Source organism: Platichthys flesus, chromosome 24 (genome assembly GCF_949316205.1).
Source record: "Platichthys flesus chromosome 24, fPlaFle2.1, whole genome shotgun sequence".
NCBI classification, from domain to species: Eukaryota; Metazoa; Chordata; class Actinopteri; order Pleuronectiformes; family Pleuronectidae; genus Platichthys; species Platichthys flesus.
Window position 1 is genome coordinate 4,439,778 of NC_084968.1, and position 17,986 is coordinate 4,457,763.

Sequence of the window (17,986 nt, forward strand, 5' to 3'; positions counted from 1 at the left end):
TCATTCCTGAGCAACCTCTGCACTGGTGGTGCCCCGATCCTGCAGCTGAATCAACTTTAGGAGACGGTCCTGGCCCTTGCTGAACTTTCTTGGGCGTCCTGACGCCTTCTTCACAACAACTGAACCGCTCTCCTTGAAGTTCTTGATGATCCGATAAATGGTAGATTTAGGTGCAATCTTACTAGCAGCAACATCCTTGCCTGTGAAGCCCGTTTTGTGCAAAGCAATGATGACTGCTAGTGTTTCCTTGAAGGTAACCACTGTTAACAGAGGAAGAACAATGATTTCAAGCACCACCCTCCGATTAAAGCTTGCAGTCTGCAATTCTGTCTCAATCAGGATGACAGAGAGATCTCCAGACTTGTCCCGGTCAACACTCTCCCCTGTGTTAACAAGAGAATCACTGACATGATGTCAGCTGGTCCTTTTGTGGCAGGGCTGAAATGCATTGGAAATGTTTTTTTGGAGATAAAGTTCATTCTCATGGTAAAGAGGTACTTTGCAATTAATTGCAATTCCTCTGATCACTCTTCACAACATTCTGGAGTATATGCAAATTGTCATCATAAAAACTGAGGCAGCAGACTTTGTGAAAATTAAGATTTGTGCCATTCTCAAAACTTTTGGCCACGGCTGTATGTTCATGACCAGACTAAATATATAGTTTAATGTCATAATGTGTATAAGCCTGTAATGAATGACCCCACCATTTTAAAAGGTAACATTTTGGTTGCTACACAAGATAATAGTAAGTCACACAAACCTTATGAAAACAATGTAAGGTTGTGTTTACACTTCTGCCCACAAGCCAATTATAAAAAACTTCTTGTATGTGACTTGTGGTCACCATGTTTTCAACAGATAGCTGTGGTCTGTGAATAATTAAAGGTCGGCTTCATGAGAAAGCTCACGCTTCAGCAGGATGCACGTCGTCCACTGTTACCTGCACTACTTTGAATGCACAGACACAGTAGAAATGAGTCATGCACAAAAAAATACTATTAAACTTGTTTTATTTACATGATAGCAAACGGAAGCTTTACATGTTTCACACGGAGGTACAAATCTACTTTACAGGACTGTTCTGATGTCAGTAAAGACATAATAAAACGATGTCGGACACAGTAGTTTTCTCTGGCCCGCTCCCTAATACAACATGTGACGACATGTTTAGCCGCATGTTGTCTTTTAACCGCTGGCTGTCGAAGTGGTGTCCTGTAAACGGCATGGGCTTTATAGATAATTGGCTAACTTTTTTTGAGAAAACCTGCTCTTGTTAGGAGAGACGGCGTTCATCCCACTTGGGATGGAGCAGCTCTCTTATCTAGGAATATTACTAAGTCTATAACATGACAACCCATAGTTGGGACCAGGAAGCAGAGCTGCAGTGCTAAACACTTCTCTGCGCTCCCTCTGGATCAGTCACAAAACCCCATAGAGATTGTGTCTGTTCACCGTCCGATTAAATTATTGAAATTAAACAATAACAGAGCGAGAACTCCACACAAAAATTTAATACAAATTAAAACAACCTCTGAAACAATACAGGAAACCCAGACTTTTAAATGTGGTCTTTTAAACATTAGATCACTTGAAAAAAAGGCTCTTTTAGTTAATGAAATAGTCTCTGATTACAACATAGATTTATTTTCCCTCACTGAGACGTGGCTGCATCCTGATGATTATGTCAGTCTAAATGAATCTACTCCCCCCAGTCATATCAATTCACAGGTTCCTAGAGAAATTGGGCGAGGAGGTGGAGTTGCTGCTATTTTTAACTCCAGTCTATCAATTAATCCTAAACCTAAACTCAGCTAGAAGTCATTTGAATGTCTGGTTCTTAGTCTTCCACGCCAATCCAGGAACCACCAACAGCCAATCATATTTGCCTTAGTTTACCGTGCTCCCAGGGCTTATACTGAATTTTTAAAGGAATTCCCTGAGTTTTTATCAAACTTAGTCCTAAAGACCGATAAAATTATTATTGTTGGTGACTTTAATATTCATGTTGATAATAATAAAGATTGCCTTAGCGTAGCATTTATTTCAATACTAGACTCTATTGGTTTCAGTAAGTGTGTGCACAAACCTACTCATTGTGGTAACCACACACTTGACCTTGTATTATCGTACGGTGTCGCAATTGAAAATTTAACAGTACTTCCGCGCAATCCAGTTCTATCAGACCATAATTTAATAACCTTTGATTTTTCAATAACTGAATATATGCCACTAATAAAAAATTCATTTTCTAGATGTCTACCTGATAGTGCTGTAGCTAAATTTAAGGAAATAATCCCAATTACATTTAAACCCGTATTAGCAGTAGATATAAACAACAAATTCTTTAAAACCCTGAGCTCCATTGAGATCGAACACCTCGTCGATAGCTCTGCAGACTCATTGCGATTAACATTAGACTCAATAGCGCCTCTAAAAAAGAAAAATGTCAAACATAGTAAATTAGCTCCGTGGTATAATTCCCAGACAAATGAGTTAAAACAATAATCAAGACAACTAGAAAGGAAGTGGCGCTCCAGCAACAATGTTGAAAACCTCATAGACTAGAAGAATAGTGTTAAAGAATATAAAAAGGCTCTCCACAAAGCAAGAGCCGCCTACTATTCAAAACTAATAGAAGAGAATAAAAACAACCCCAGGTTTCTCTTCAGCACTGTAGCCAGGCTGACAGAGAGTCACACCTCCACAGAACCCAGTATTCCTCGATCCCTAAATAGCAATATCTTTATGACCTTTTTTAATGATAAAATTCAAACTATTAGAAATAAAATCAACCATCTCCTGCCCTCAATTGGCACTAATACCCTCCCAACAACAGAGATCTCAGAAACGGCTGAGAATCCTACCCATTACTTAGACAGCTTCTCTCTGATCACCCGTGATCAGTTTACCAAATTAATCTCAGGTTCTAAACCAACAACCTGTATCTTAGATCCCATTCCTACCAAATTACTTAAAGAAATTCTGCCCCTAATTGATAGTTCGTTACTTAACATTATCAATCTGTCATTATCATCAGGTTATGTACCACAGTCTTTTAAAATAGCTGTCATCAAACCCCTACTCAAAAAACCCACCCTAGACCCAGAGGTTTTAGCCAATTACAGACCAATATCTAACCTCCCCTTCATTTCTAAAATCTTAGAAAAAGTGGTAGCCAATCAGCTGTGTGAGTTTCTCCAGGAAAATAATATATATGAAGACTTTCAATCGGGGTTTAGAGCCAATCACAGTACAGAGACAGCCTTGGCAAAAATCACTAATGACCTTTTAATAGCCTCAGATCAGGGACTTGTGTCTGTCCTTGTTCTGTTAGATCTCAGTGCAGCATTCGACACAATTGACAATCAAATTTTATTACAAAGACTAAAACAGTTATTTAACATTGATGGAACCGCCCTTAACTGGTTTAAATCGTATTTTTCTGATCGCTCCCAATTTGTGCAAATTAATGATGAGTCATCTGTGCGCACCACAGTTAATCATGGTGTTCCACAGGGCTCTGTGCTCGGCCCAATTTTATTCTCATTATATATGCTTCCACTAGGAAACATTAGGCTTGTGATGGGTCCTCCTGGTGGGCGGCGATGGACGGTGACTGAGGACTGGAGTAGCGTCTGGTCTGGATGGTGGATCGTGGTCTAGATGGTTGCTGAGCATGGACTGTGCTTGCAGCGGGACTGCTTGGCATGTCATGTTGGGGTTGTCCTTCGGGATGTCTACCCTCATCAATGCTGCTAGAGACTTTGATTATTGATGTTGTTGTCCTGCACGTGGCATCTATTGCACTTCTGTCCGTCCTGGGAGAGGGATCCCTCACATGTGGCTCTCTCTGAGGTTTCTACATATTTTTACCCTGTTAAAAGTTTTTTTTTGTAGTTTTTCCTTACTCTTGCTGAGGGTTAAGGACAGAGGATGTCACACCCTGTTAAAGCCCTATGAGATGAATTGTAATTTGTGAATATGGGCTATACAATTAAAATTTTATTGATTGATTGATAATGTGGTGATTAAACACGGAGAGAAATACAGAAGGTGTCCAGCTCTATTGCCTCACACTCAAGTACACACTTTCACTCCAGGTATCATCCCTCTGTCCTCTGGATCTGTTCCTCTGTATCTCCCTGTGAGCAATGTAGCAGGGGTCGTCTTCATTCTGCTCATCCTGTGCATGAGAAACAGTCAGTCATGTTGTTGGCCATGATAGACAATGTGCACAAGTGTTTAATCAGTAACACAACAGCTCATCTTTACCTTTGCATTTATTTTGGAGGATGCAGCATGGGAATCTGAAAAGACAGACAGACTTTTTAATGTCATATAATGATCACTGGGATCATGAGGAACAGATAGTAGCATTTACCTGTAACCCTCATCATGTATATTGAGAAAGCCAGTAGAACACTCAGCAGGGTGGTGATTGCCGAGGTCGCACTCAGGATATACACCAAGGGAAGATAGTCCAACACCTCTGCAGAGAGCCAGACATCAGGAGACATTACTGAGCTTTACACCAATATTTAACAATTGTCACAATCTTGGCTAAAATTCTAGTTACCTTCAAAGTCCACTTTGGTCCCGTCTCCAAACACAACGTGTCCACATGCAGCGACAGCACAGTAGTAGGTCCCAGCATGAGAACGGCTCAGTCTCTCCATTGACAAGTTGTAGACACAGGTGTGTGTCTGTGTGTCTGTTTTTCTCTCACACTGATGGTTCCTGTCTCCATGGGTGTAAATGAGTCCTGGCTGAGGTTCTTCAGAGCTCTTGAACCAGTTAACACTGAGTTCTCCATCACAGGTCCCAGTTTGAACTGTACAGCTGAGAGTCACAGAGCCTCCTGGCTGGACGCTCTCAGACTGATGCACCACAACCTGGATGTTAGACCCTGAACCTTTCAGTCTGAAAGCTGCAGATCTGAGATATTTAGGTGACTCGCATTACCCATAGTTTCCACAGTGAAGCGGTGATTGTCCTTGAATTCTCTCAATAACAGACTACTTTTAGAGGCTCTGTACATCACTGACATAATTCAAGGTTTTTGTCCTGGTGTTTGTTTGTACCAATAAATTTTGTTTATCCCCCTCATAGAAACATTGCAAAGTCAAGTTGTGTCCAACATTAGCTGATATAAATCCACTGACTTGAGGAGACAAGATAAATTGATGCATCTGAACTGAAATGAAAAAGGAGAAAAGCTAAATAACTGTTAATGTTATAAGACAGAAATGAAATCGTAATCAGCCTCAGGACTGACTGAATATTTAAAAAAACACACAACTCACCCATTTCCCCCAAGAAGAAACATGTCAGGTAGAGAACGAACTTAGGTGATGTCTTCATGTTGAAATCGTCGTGTTGAATGACAAACAGTCTGACACTTTCTCCTCTCTTCAGAGTAAAGACTTGTGTTGATTGGCCAGCAGGGCAACACTGATCACATGATCACTGCCACCTATGATATTAATCTTTTTTCTTTGAAAAGAGTCACAGTATCACTGGATAAAAATGTTAAAGAATAGAAAAGGTTGTGAAAAAATATATAGTCTAGCAAGAATAAATAACAAACAGTAGGTAAGATCGGACAGAGATTAAATATATTAATAAAAGTTAGAGGTGAAGTCAGACCCGAAGGACTAAGACAGAACATGTGTGATACAAAATGTATCTTTATAGAGAGTAAGGAGTTTTGAACAATCTTCCGATGGAGATCTGTCGGTCAAAGAGGGGGGGCTCTAACAGAAAAGACTTGGTCCCCTTTCGTGCTGAAGCCGGGAATGTGGAATGGTTATTAGGGCCTTTGCCCTGGACCTCAGGTTACAACAGTGACCACATGGTATCAAAAAGTCTGAAGTCATCAATAAAATCATAGAATAATTTCTAAAATGTTCTACTACTCTACAATTTAGGCAATGAAGAGAAGTGATGGAAACATCCTGGATCAGCCCCTTTTTTCCAGATCTGCACCTCAATTGAATGTTGTTTCTTGGCCCATGTCCTGTCCTTCTCACAAGCAGCCAACCAGCCAAGACAGGGGTGAAAACATAACCTCCTTAGTGGAGGTAGCAATTCTAACATAAGAGTAACATCAACACTGCTTGATGAGAGCATTGCTGATTTAGTGTTTTGTCGACTTCTGTTAATTTCATTGCTGTTCACTTGAAGTAGTCTGCTGGTGTGTAGTGAGGACACTGCAGAGACTTTCTGTTTGAAAGCGCTCAATCAAAGAGAGCAGACGGTCCACACAGAGGCTAAATACAGATCCTCACATGTCAGGTAGGAAATGTTAAACAACTTGGGCTTAAGTTCAAGAAGTATATTCTATATTTAGTGGGAGTGGAAAATATGGCAACTGACAACATCACATCATTGATTTAAAATCAGTGATTTAAACTCTTTTTAAATCACTGTAAAACCACCAGCCAGTCCACCTCACCTGCAGAGAACCAGAGGACAGGAGACGTCACACACTTTTAACCTAGGGAGTAATGATCACTATTCATCACGTGAGACTCACTATCAAACTCCAGCTTGGTCCCGTCTCCAAAACCTATGGTGCAGACAAATGCTATCACCATCACAAAGCTTTCAGCAGAGATTTTATTCCTTTAGATCTAAACATGTAATACTTTTATTATCAAGTACTAGTTTGCGCTGTAGTATTTTCAATGCTTAACGTCTAAGTTAGGCGTAAACTATTTTTATTGAATTTTTACGTTTGAACAATTAGTGTTTTGACGTGGTTTTTAACCTTAGACAGCTGAACCATTTCAGCAGCAGTTTCTAGGCAATACATGTGACTGTAAACTCAACTGAATCATATTTGGTATTTAATCTAGTCTGCACGTTAGTTCCATTATTTTAAATCTTTCCATCGAAAACTAAATCTCTATGTGGCGATCCTGTGAAAACCTAAACTGCTAAGACTCATGTGGAAAGTAAATTAATCCAATTTAAGATCACAAGTTAAGCTAAGCTCACTGAATAAGAACACTGCTGTGGTGGGGCCATTGATGTCACTGAATGGAAACACCAAGGCATTGTTGTTTGTGGTTATGGTGCATCGAGTTGAAGGCCAGTCTTCCTGTAGTTGTGGCAGATGTGCAATGTCTTAGACACGCAGGGGATTAAATGTTCTGTCAGACAACTCGCTTTCAAATGTTTATTTCAACAGTAGAACAGGTCATTGTTTGGTGTCTATAGGCTCCGACTTATTCACTCCCCCAGATATGATAACATAAATATGATGTAAGTGATGAACAAACACTCATAACCCCCGTCAGAGCCTACAGGAGGATGCTGGGGTGATGGAGCAACTGATGTGTCTCTCAAACCTCTCTGTAGAAGAGAACTAGTCAGAGTCAGACAAATCTTTGACCCTTACCCTTGACTGTTCTGTCGCTTCCTGTAAAACAAGTGATCCACCAGACTGCAGACGTCCACCTGGGTGATGGTGTAAATACATTTAATTTGAATTGAAAAAGGGATGATGGTGGCATATGATAGTGGTGGTGGATCGTGGATTATGATTACAACAATACTGCTTGATATACAATATGAGCGGAAAATCTCCTTCTGATTTGTTCATGTATGAAAGGCAAACACTGCAGGAAGTCCGGTCCCCATTCTCCGGACATCCCCCGGAGGTCGTGACTTAAACAAAGCTTCAGTTCCGGTGGTTTCTTGAGTGCATGGTGCTGGCGTAGAGAACATTAGGCTCCGGCTCTCTCTCTCTAGCAGGCCTTCTGCTCTGCTCTGCTCTTGGAAGGAAACTCAGTCCTGCGTAGTTCAGGTCATCAGAGCCCACATTCTGTAAATGGAAGTATTCAATGACTTATATCACCCTGAGCTGCCTGTGTGGCATTACATGAAACCCCTACTTGATTAAAAGACTTGGATCAATGTTAATCTATGGTTCAAGTTTGATTACCTTACTGTCTTGTGGATCCAGTGCCTCTTTATGTGCTTAACGACAGAAACAATACATCTGGTCAGGAGTCAGGGAGCTTTGTATTGGCAAAGTTGGAATAAAAACGCAAAAATACCTGTATGAAGTTTCCAGATTTTAAGCACCAGAGCGATGATGATTATAATGAGGACGATAATCAGACAGCCCATGAGGAACTCAATGGTCAGATTTGCATGTTCATCAGACTTTTCTACAAAATAGAAAAAAAATTAGCGTTGAGACCAAACACTGTGTATAAAGATCGACTAAGCGGCTCCACTTCTACTTTTAACATCGTCTTCAAAGCATCAGATAACAAATAACAAAACACTTGAGCATACATCAGTGTGATAACAACTACCTCCAATGAGAGGAACGGTCTCTTATTTTGGTCAATGTCCAATTTGCTAACAATGAGGGGGCAGGGTTTATGACCTATGTTGCATCCAGCCACCAGGTAGCTACTGAGACGCTTTGGACTAACTTTCATGGTGCTGTCACGTCGTTGGCTTATTTTTGCAGGAACTGTCTTGTATTTAGTTCAGACCAGCTTTTATTTCAAGACGGCATAAAATCTATTTCCCCTAAAACAAAACACCAGGAAAACTCTGCAGCGATCTTACCTTTAACCTTTAAATACGTTGCACTGTAAACTGCTGGGAATTTGCTGGAGTCGGTGCCCACCTTATAGCCACATATATAGAGTCCAGAGTCAGATAAATCCACTTGTTTGATTTGGAGAAAGACGTTACTGACGTTGGACGTCATGTTGAACTTTTCTTCTTGAAACCCATCGAAGTACGATGCACCTCTGTGAGGGGAGAGCATGGAGGAGATGTGGCTGGTGTTGGATCCATTTTCCAGTCTGAACCATAATATGTGAGAGGGGGAACTGGTGTAGTTGGTACACAGCAGCGTGACCTCTTCACCGATCTGGACCTCCACAACGTGAAATTCACAATGTGAGACAGAGAGCCAACCTGAAACAAACAAGATTCAGACATTTTTCCATTTGGGTGGAGAGAGGTTGTTTTAAGGAAAATCTTGGAGGGTGAAGTTTCTGTCTGGAGACAGATGATGTCAGAAGTATTAATTGTCTCTTTACATGGCTACATATCATTAGTCAATTTGTGGAGTGTCTCTCTATCTGTCTTAGGCTAACCACTGTTTTGTCTAAACACTAGGTCCTACAGATACTGCAAAAGAGTAATAGAGGCCTAATAACAAAGTGGATGAAGGACAATAAAACTAAGTCAACAAAATAGATCTAAATCATTAAAAATCATAAAAGTTGGCTGTCGATATATTGAAAAAAATAGATGTACTTACTGAGGATACAGAGTATAGCTGACAGGAGGGTGAAGTTCATTGTCGTGCGCATGGTGCGACAGCACTGCTGTAATGTTCGTCACTGAACTGTGTTTCAAAGACAAGTGGTCTCAGTGTAAAGAGGCGGGGAACAGGCTGAAAATACACAGGACTGTCATCACGTACTTGATGCATGTTGCAGAGGATCTTATTATATATAACCAACTTTCTAAAAGTGACACTTTATTTTCTCATGCCTGCACAGTTTTTCAAGAAGGTTTCCATTTGCCAAACAGTTTTCATGGTGATGTCAGTTTAAGAGTAACTTGCATTTAAATGGTCGAGAGTAAAAAGTCTTAACTTTATGAAAATAAAGTTGTTATATTGTGAGAAAAACGTCTTTATTTGACGAGAATCAGTCAAATAGTCCGCAATGAAAAAAAAGATTCAGAATATATAAATATGATTCAACTGTTACTGGTTGAAACAGCTGAAACCTAATTGGCTGTGGTCTGCTCTTTTTTCACAACATGTTCATTTCTCAAGACCTTTGGGACGATGCACCTGTCTACCTTGTGCTGGAAAACACAATGTTAAGTGATTCAGACACAGGCCTCGCCACGGCATCCTTCACACACACGGTGATCAGTGTGAACGCATCTCTGTACCGGGGTCTCCCTCACACAGCTGTTCATACCACCTGCAGAGGACCAACCTCAGGGCCTCTGACTCCGGGACCTTCTACTGTGCTGTGGCCTCCTGTGGCAAGATAGTGTACGGCAACGGAAGCGAGCTCCTGATCCCAGACGACCAAACGGCACAGATGAGAACCTTGGTTTGGCTCAGTTCGTCCTTAAAGCTCTGACTTCAACAGGTTATTTCAACTTAAAGGTTCAGTATGTAAGATTTGGGGGAAAGGGATCTATTGGCAGAAAGTGAATATAAAATAATCCTACTGATGTCTTCACTTTTGTGTTTCATCTAAATTGTACTAATTGTTCTTTTCTATATCCTAGAATGGTTCCTTTTATATTTAAATACTTCGAGTACTATCAGGAGTGGATCCTCTCTACGGAGGCCGCCATGTTTTTACTGTAGCCCAGACTAGACAAACTAAACACTGTTTGAGTTTTTAGAACAACTGAAGCTACCACAGGTTGTCATTCCTATTTGGGAGGGGAGGGTGAGGTGAGGGGTATCCATCTGCAACATGCGACTTCACCAGTAGATGTCACTAAGTTCTACACACTGAACCTTTAATGCTTCCATCACAGTTAAGAAATATCACAAAGACAAAATGCAAAATGTTAGATTCATCTTCTTTTTTTTTTTGCCATTTCACACACTCCTTAATAAAACTGTACAAGATATTTTCACGCTAGTTTTAAAAATGCTTTTTGATTAAGCTTTTTATTGCTTTTTAACATAAAATATAAAAATACAGGCATGTACAAGTGTATATATAACAACGAAAAAAATAACGGAGAAGTTTAAGACATTTTTCATTTATTTATTTCCATCTGTGACCACAACTTTTTGGGTGAAGACAACATCTCCTTGAGAAGAAAAAACAAATGGTTTAATTCAGACTTTATAAACATATTTCTTTCCCACATAAAGTCACATCACAAGTAGAAGCTTCACGCTTCATCGTGCATGAGGCTCCTCAGGTGGTCGTCCCTGTTCTCTGTTTCAGCCACTTGACGCCACGCTGCTTCACAGCGACCAATGTGAGCTGATCACTTCTTCAAACCCCACTGGAGAAACCTAAAGTGAGAAAACCCAAGTGAAATCATCAGGTTGGAGAAGACATTCTGCATGCACAAGCTACTGATCTGGGGACATCCTGTTTCAAACCGCAGAGACACAAACAAACGAGAGGGTCTGAGAACTTTTCTCTTGTTGCCTCTTACACCTTGTGACAGAAAGTTGAATTATCCACCTACGTAGAATTCTCTTTGGCCTTTCATGTGCACATATGGTACACGAGTGCAGTGCCTGTTCTAAACATGCGTGTTTGGAGTGAGCTGTTCGCTTGACATTGCAATTTAGCTGTTGTGCATCCATGAAGCAGATTACTTAAAGGACCGATCGTATGCCCATTTTACCACAGTTGATATGGTTCCTTGGGGTCTTAATGAAATGTCTGTTACATATTTTGGTCAAAATAGCACAAAAATTATTTAAAACAGCATCTACAGCAACATCAACAGCATTTACCCTGTCTAAAACAGCCCTCCTCAGATTGACCTGTTTTGAGTGCCCCGCCCCCTCTCACACAAAAGGGGGGACACCCTGGTAAACAACGGAGCAGACAGGATGAAAACAATTGCGCCAAGATGATGTGAAGCCGCCTGTGTGATATCAAACCCATTGGACGCACTCTAGCGTATCGTTTTGGACATAGGGGAATCACAACAAATCGCGGGAGCAGTTTTTCCAGAGTTTTTGGGACGGTAGACATGCCAGATACCCAAAATAACATATAGAAGCACTACAAAAGTGGAATTTTCATATGATGGGTCCTTTAAAATGGAAAAAAAACAAGGACAAATTACCAAACAGGAAGTGATTAGAAGAAAAAAAACAATTACAGGTGGTGTCCATCAAATACATCAAAATAAGAGTAAAATTGAAAATTTGTCAGAAGAAATTAAAGAGAATTAAAGCAAAAAGTCCAAATAAATACTCAATTAAAGTACAGACACTTCACTGAAAAGTCTTTCAGTTTGCTCTGTTAGGGCTTTTGTGTTTCCCTTCGTTGCACACAGCATGCAAGCTGCCTCTTGTAAAGATGACTTCTCTTTGTTAAACACTTCAGTCTTCCTGTGTTAGAGCGACAGTACTTCATTTTCCACCAGCGGAAACCTGCTCACAGTCACAGTGCTCTCACCTTATTCATCACAGAGAGTCTGAGCAAAAGACAAACACTGAGAAGTGGCCAGTTTAAAGGCTGCACTGTCCGTTTATGTTTTCGGTTCGAGGAAGATATAGATCAGAGGGGACTTTTGAGCATGATCTGTTTTGTTTTTCCGTGGTTGCACTGCACACCTATATTGAGGTTTTGAGATATGCGTCACTGAGATCCCTGTGGCCCCCAACGTCCTCACTCCAGAAGGTGAAGATAGCAACAAATGACCCTGCCCCATTACAGATAACATTTTTGGTTAGTACACTAGGTTGTGTTAACACTTCTGGCCACAAGTCAATTATAAAAAACTGCTTGTATGTGACATGTGGTCACCATGTTCCAACAGATAGCTGTGGTCTGTGAATAATGTAAAGAAGTAAATGTGTCCATCACTTCATTGAGATTGAGTCATGGTGCAGTACTGATTAAACAAACCACAGCCCTTTATTATCACTCTCAATCAGTGGCATGGAAAATGGTTTTCTTGTATATTATTTTCTGGAAATGTACAAAATCTGAATGTATGATGCCGCCATTACAATCTTTTTCAGAGAACAACTAGAGTGGCACTTTGAAGAGCGCACACTGGCACCAAGGCCTAACAGTTTAAAATCTTTGTGCAGATGACAAGGTAGGAAGAATAAGTGACATTACATTGTAGAACGGTTGAGGACTACATCTGAAATAGCATTGGGGTGTTAACACAGGACAATAAAACAGTCCACTCCAAACAGGCAGGTTTACTATGGACACGACAGTATTCGTATCAAAAGCTCATAGGTGCGACATCATTTCTGGTTTCCTGCACTGCACACTATCACTGCTATCATGCAAAGAGTCAATATTTGCAGTGTTGACCATGGTCTTTTTCAAGACCTCTGCAATTCACCCTGGCATGCTGTCAATTAACTTCTGGGCCACATCCAGACTCATGGCAGCTCATTCTTGCATAATCAATGTTTGGAGTTTGTCAGAATTTGTGCGTTTTTGTTTGTCCACCCACCTCTTGAGGATTGACCACACTTTCTCAATGGGATTAAGGTCTGGGGAGTTTCCTGGCAATAGACCCAAAATGTTGATGTTTTGTTCCCGAGCCACTTAGTTATCACTTTCGCCTGATGGCAAGGTGTTCCATCATGCTGGAAAAGGCATTGTTCGTCACCAGACTGTTCTTGGATGATTGGGAGAAGTTGCTCCCGGAGGATGTTTTGATACCATTCTTTAATCATGGTGTTCTTAGGCAAAATTGTGATTGAGCCCTCTCCCTTGGCTGAGAAGCAACCCCACACATGATTGGTCTCAGGATGCTTTACTGTTGGCAAGACACAGGACTGATGGTAACGCTCACCTTTTCTTCTTCGGACAAGCTTTCTTCCAGATACCTCTGAAAGGGGATTCATCAGAGAAAATGACCCCAGTCCAATCCCTGGCTTCTTTGTGGCCATTCTTGACAACAGGCCATCCTCCAAACCTCTTCGCCTCACTGCGTGCAGATGCACTCACACATGCCTGCTGTCATTCCTGAGCAGCCTCTGCACTGGTGGTGCCCCGATCCTGCAGCTGAATCAACTTTAGGAGACGGTCCTGGCACTTGCTGAACTTTCTTGGGCGTCCTGACGCCTTCTTCACAACAACTGAACCGCTCTCCTTGAAGTTCTTGATGATCCGATAAATGGTAGATTTAGGTGCAATCTTACTAGCAGCAACATCCTTGCCTGTGAAGCCCGTTTTGTGCAAAGCAATGATGACTGCTAGTGTTTCCTTGCAGGTAACCACTGTTAACAGAGGAAGAACAATGATTTCAAGCACCACCCTCCGATTAAAGCTTGCAGTCTGCAATTCTGTCTCAATCAGGATGACAGAGTGATCTCCAGACTTGTCCGGGTCAACACTCTCCCCTGTTTTAACAAGAGAATCACTGACATGATGTCAGCTGGTCCTTTTGTGGCAGGGCTGAAATGCATTGGAAATGTTTGAGATAAAGTTCATTCTCATGGCAAAGAGGTACTTTGCAATTAATTGCAATTCCTCTGATCACTCTTCACAACATTCTGGAGTATATGCAAATTGTCATCATAAAAACTGAGGCAGCAGACTGTGAAAATTAAGATTTGTGCCACTCAACTTTTGGCCACTGCTGTATGTTCATAACCAGACTTAATGTCATAATGTGTATAAGCCTGTAATGAATGACCCCACCATTTTAAAAAGGTAACATTCTTGGTTGCTACACACGATAGTAAGTCACACAAACCTTATGAAAGCAATGCAAGGTTGTGTTTACACTTCTGCCCACAAGCCAATTATAAAAAACTTCTTGTATGAGACTTGTGGTCACCATGTTTCCAACAGATAGCTGTGGTCTGTGAATAATTAAAGCTTCATGAGAAAGCTCACGCTTCAGCAGGATGCACGTCGTCCACTGTTACCTGCACTACTTTGAATGCACAGACACAGTAGAAATGAGTCATGCACAAAAAAATATAATACAACTTGTTTTATTTACATGATGGCAAACGGAAGCTTTACATATCTACTTTACAGGACTGTTCTGATGTCAGTAAAGACATAATGTGGTGATTAAACAAGGTGTCACGGATATGGTGAGGACCCAAAAGCAGCACAGGCAGACTAAATACCAGTCGGTAATGACCTTTATTGTTCACTGCAGTTTTTAACAGTTCAAACAGTGGCAGGGTGAAAAGTCTTTGCTCATAGTGATCATCTGCGAGATCTGAGCAGGAGCGAGCCTGGTGTCGCTGACTGAAGGTAAAGTCAACAGCTGATGGGTTACCTAGCTGGCAGACAGGTCCAGTGTTGAGCTGTGTAGCCACAGAGCAGAGCAGGAGCGTAATCCAGAGGGAATAGGCGAAACTCGTGGTCGAAGACAGAAAGCTGAGGCAATATCCAGGGCAGAGACGAGGCAGGCAGATCGGCAACAGGTGATCAGTCCGGGGGAAAGAACGCTGGAAAGTCTGGCATGACACAAGAACAATCTGGCACTGAAGCAGAGACAGGAGCAGACTTAAATGCAGCCAGGGCTGACACAGGTGTGGAGAGTTGCCCTGATGAGGAGGTGTGGCTGACTGGCAGAGTGGAGCAGAGACAGGTGAGTGGAAAAATACCAGCAGACAGGAGATGAGCAGACTGTGACACAAGGAGAGAAATACAGAAGGTGTCCAGCTCTATTGCCTCACCCTCAAGTACACACATTCACTCCAGATATCATCCCTCTGTCCTCTGGATCTGTTCCTCTGTATCTCCCTATGAGCAATGTAGCAGGGCTCGTCTTCATTCTGCTCATCCTGTGCATGAGAAACAGTCAGTCATGTTGTTGGCCATGACAGACAATGTGCATAAGTGTTTAATCAGTAACACAACAGCTCATCTTTACCTTTGCATTTATTTTGGAGGATGGAGCATGGGGATCTGAAAAGACAGACAGACTTTTTAATGTCATATAATGATCACTGGGATCATGAGGAACAGATAGTAGCATTTACCTGTAACCCTCATCATGCATATTGAGAAAGCCAGTAGAACACTCAGCAGGGTGGTGATTGCTGAGGTCGCACTCAAGAAAACCATCAGCCAGTCCACCTCATCTGCAGAGAGCCAGAGGACAGGAGACGTCACACACTTTTAACCTAAGGAGTAATGATCACTATTCATCACGAGAGACTCACCATCAAACTCCAGCTTGGTCCCGTCTCCAAACACAATGTGTCCACATGCAGCGACAGCACAGTAGTAGGTCCCAGCATGAGAACGGTTCAGTCTCTCCATCGACAAGTTGTAGACACAGGTGTTTGTCTGTGTGTCGGGTTTCCTCTCACACTGATCGTTCCCGTCTCCGTGGGTGTAAATGAGTCCTGGCTGAGGTTCTTCAGAGTACTTGAACCAGTAAACACTGTGTTCTCCATCACAGGTCCCAGTGTGAACTGTACAGCTGATAGTCACAGAGCCTCCTGGCTGGATGCTCTCAGACTGATGCACCAGAGCCTGGATGATAGACCCTGAACCTTTCACACTGACAGTGACACCCTCCATAAACTCAAACACATATGAACGACTCTGTAAACAGTAGTAAGTAGCTGAGTCTGAAAGCTGCAGATCTGAGATATTAAGGTGACTCACAACATCATTAGTTTCCACAGTGAAACGTTGATTGTCCTTGAATTCATTCGATGACATAAAATCTTTATTAGAGAATTTGTACGTCATTGAGATAATTCAAGGTTTCTGTCCTAATGTCTGTTTGTACCAATAAATGTTTTTGTCATCCCCCTCATAGAAACACTTCATAGTCAAGTTGTCTCCAACATCAGCTGATATGAAACCACTGTCTTGAAGAGCCAAGATAAAATGATGCATCTGAACTGAAGAGAAAAAGGAGAAAAACAAAATAACTTTTAAGGTTATGTGACAGCAATGAAATGGTTATCAGCATCAGGACTGACTGAATATTTAAAAAACACACAACTCACCCATTTTTCCCAAGAAGAAACATGTCAGGTAGAAGACGAACTTCGGAGATGTCTTCATGTTGAAATCGTCGTGTTGAATGACACACAGCCCGACACTTTCTCCTCTCTTCAGAGTAAAGACTTGTGTTGATATGCCAGCAAGGCAACACTGATCACATGATCACTTCTACCTTTGATGTGAATCTTTTTTCTTTAAAAAGAGTCACACGGTGAGAGACATCTGAAGCAGTTAGAGTACATAATACTACTTATACTACAATTGTATTTTGTTATTCATACAGCACCTTTCAAAGCACAGTTACAAGGTAAAGGGCAATCAAAATTTTATTTAACCCAGAAAAACCTTTGACAGCAATGTAGTAGTTTTCCAAAATTCAAGACCACAACTTGAACTTTAGTTTCAATTTGTTTTTTCAAATTATCAATCCTTATGCCCTGGATTTGGTTCCAGGTATTTACACAGTTAGTCTACTTCGTTATTTTAATTATTCACACATATACCTGCTTTGCCCATTTGCTCATTTTCTGCATCCTGCCAACATGGTGTCATGGTTACACTCACACACACACACACATACCATTGCCTATTGCATCATCAATAACACCCCCCCTTATGTGTTTCATCTGTCTGTAGGTCAGCTGATATCTGTCTGTATATAAGGTCTGTGTCTTCACCTTGTCCAGGGCCAGTTCGATTCGTATTGCACACAGCGTTCCAGTGATCTCACCAAGACTTGTCTCGTCTCATGTTTTCTCGACCACGTTTGCCTGGATTGTTTGACCTGGTTTTTGCCTCAAATTTCAGATACCTTTGTCTGATGATTTTGACTCCCTGTGTCTTTATTACCTGCCTGGTAATAAATACCACTTTTTTTTTAAACTGAACTCTGTCTGCAGCTCTGCTATTGTGTCCCAGTTCTACCAAGCAACCTTACACATAAAATTTTACACGGCTTAATCAGCATATGGAAAAGTTGTTATGATCAATACGAGGGAAATATTGCAGCTTTAGTTTTTATTTTAATAGTTTGAAAATATAGCAAAACAATGCTTATTCCCATTAAAAAACTAAGTTATACACAATATATGTAAATATAATACACAGGTAAAAGGAGACAACCAGTGAAACAAAAAGGAAACAAAGGAAGGGAGATTTTCCATGTCCCGATTTACCTTGGACCCCAAAGCAGAGACTGAGATACAGGTGATGATAATTGAAGGTGTTTATTGCTCAAAAAAAGGTAGCAACTGTAATAGAAAAATTTACCTCTTAACTAAGTATGTGTGAAACCTATGTTGTAGTTGAAAAGT

The 17,986-nt window shown here is 41.2% G+C and overlaps 1 long non-coding RNA gene and 2 pseudogenes across 1 annotated transcript; all 3 read right to left on the reverse strand.

Moving 5' to 3' along the window:
• On the reverse strand, positions 1 to 5,310 carry LOC133950264 (uncharacterized; annotated as a pseudogene).
• Positions 5,311 to 7,203: 1,893 nt separating this feature from the next.
• On the reverse strand, positions 7,204 to 8,181 carry LOC133949958 (uncharacterized). The gene is made up of 3 exons (XR_009920209.1): positions 8,067 to 8,181; positions 7,952 to 7,986; positions 7,204 to 7,831 (listed from the first exon to the last, which is right to left on the reverse strand). It is a non-coding gene; the product is annotated as an uncharacterized LOC133949958 (long non-coding RNA).
• A 6,643-nt stretch (positions 8,182 to 14,824) lies between these two features.
• On the reverse strand, positions 14,825 to 16,733 carry LOC133949957 (uncharacterized; annotated as a pseudogene).
• Between the last annotated feature and the right edge of the window lie 1,253 nt (positions 16,734 to 17,986).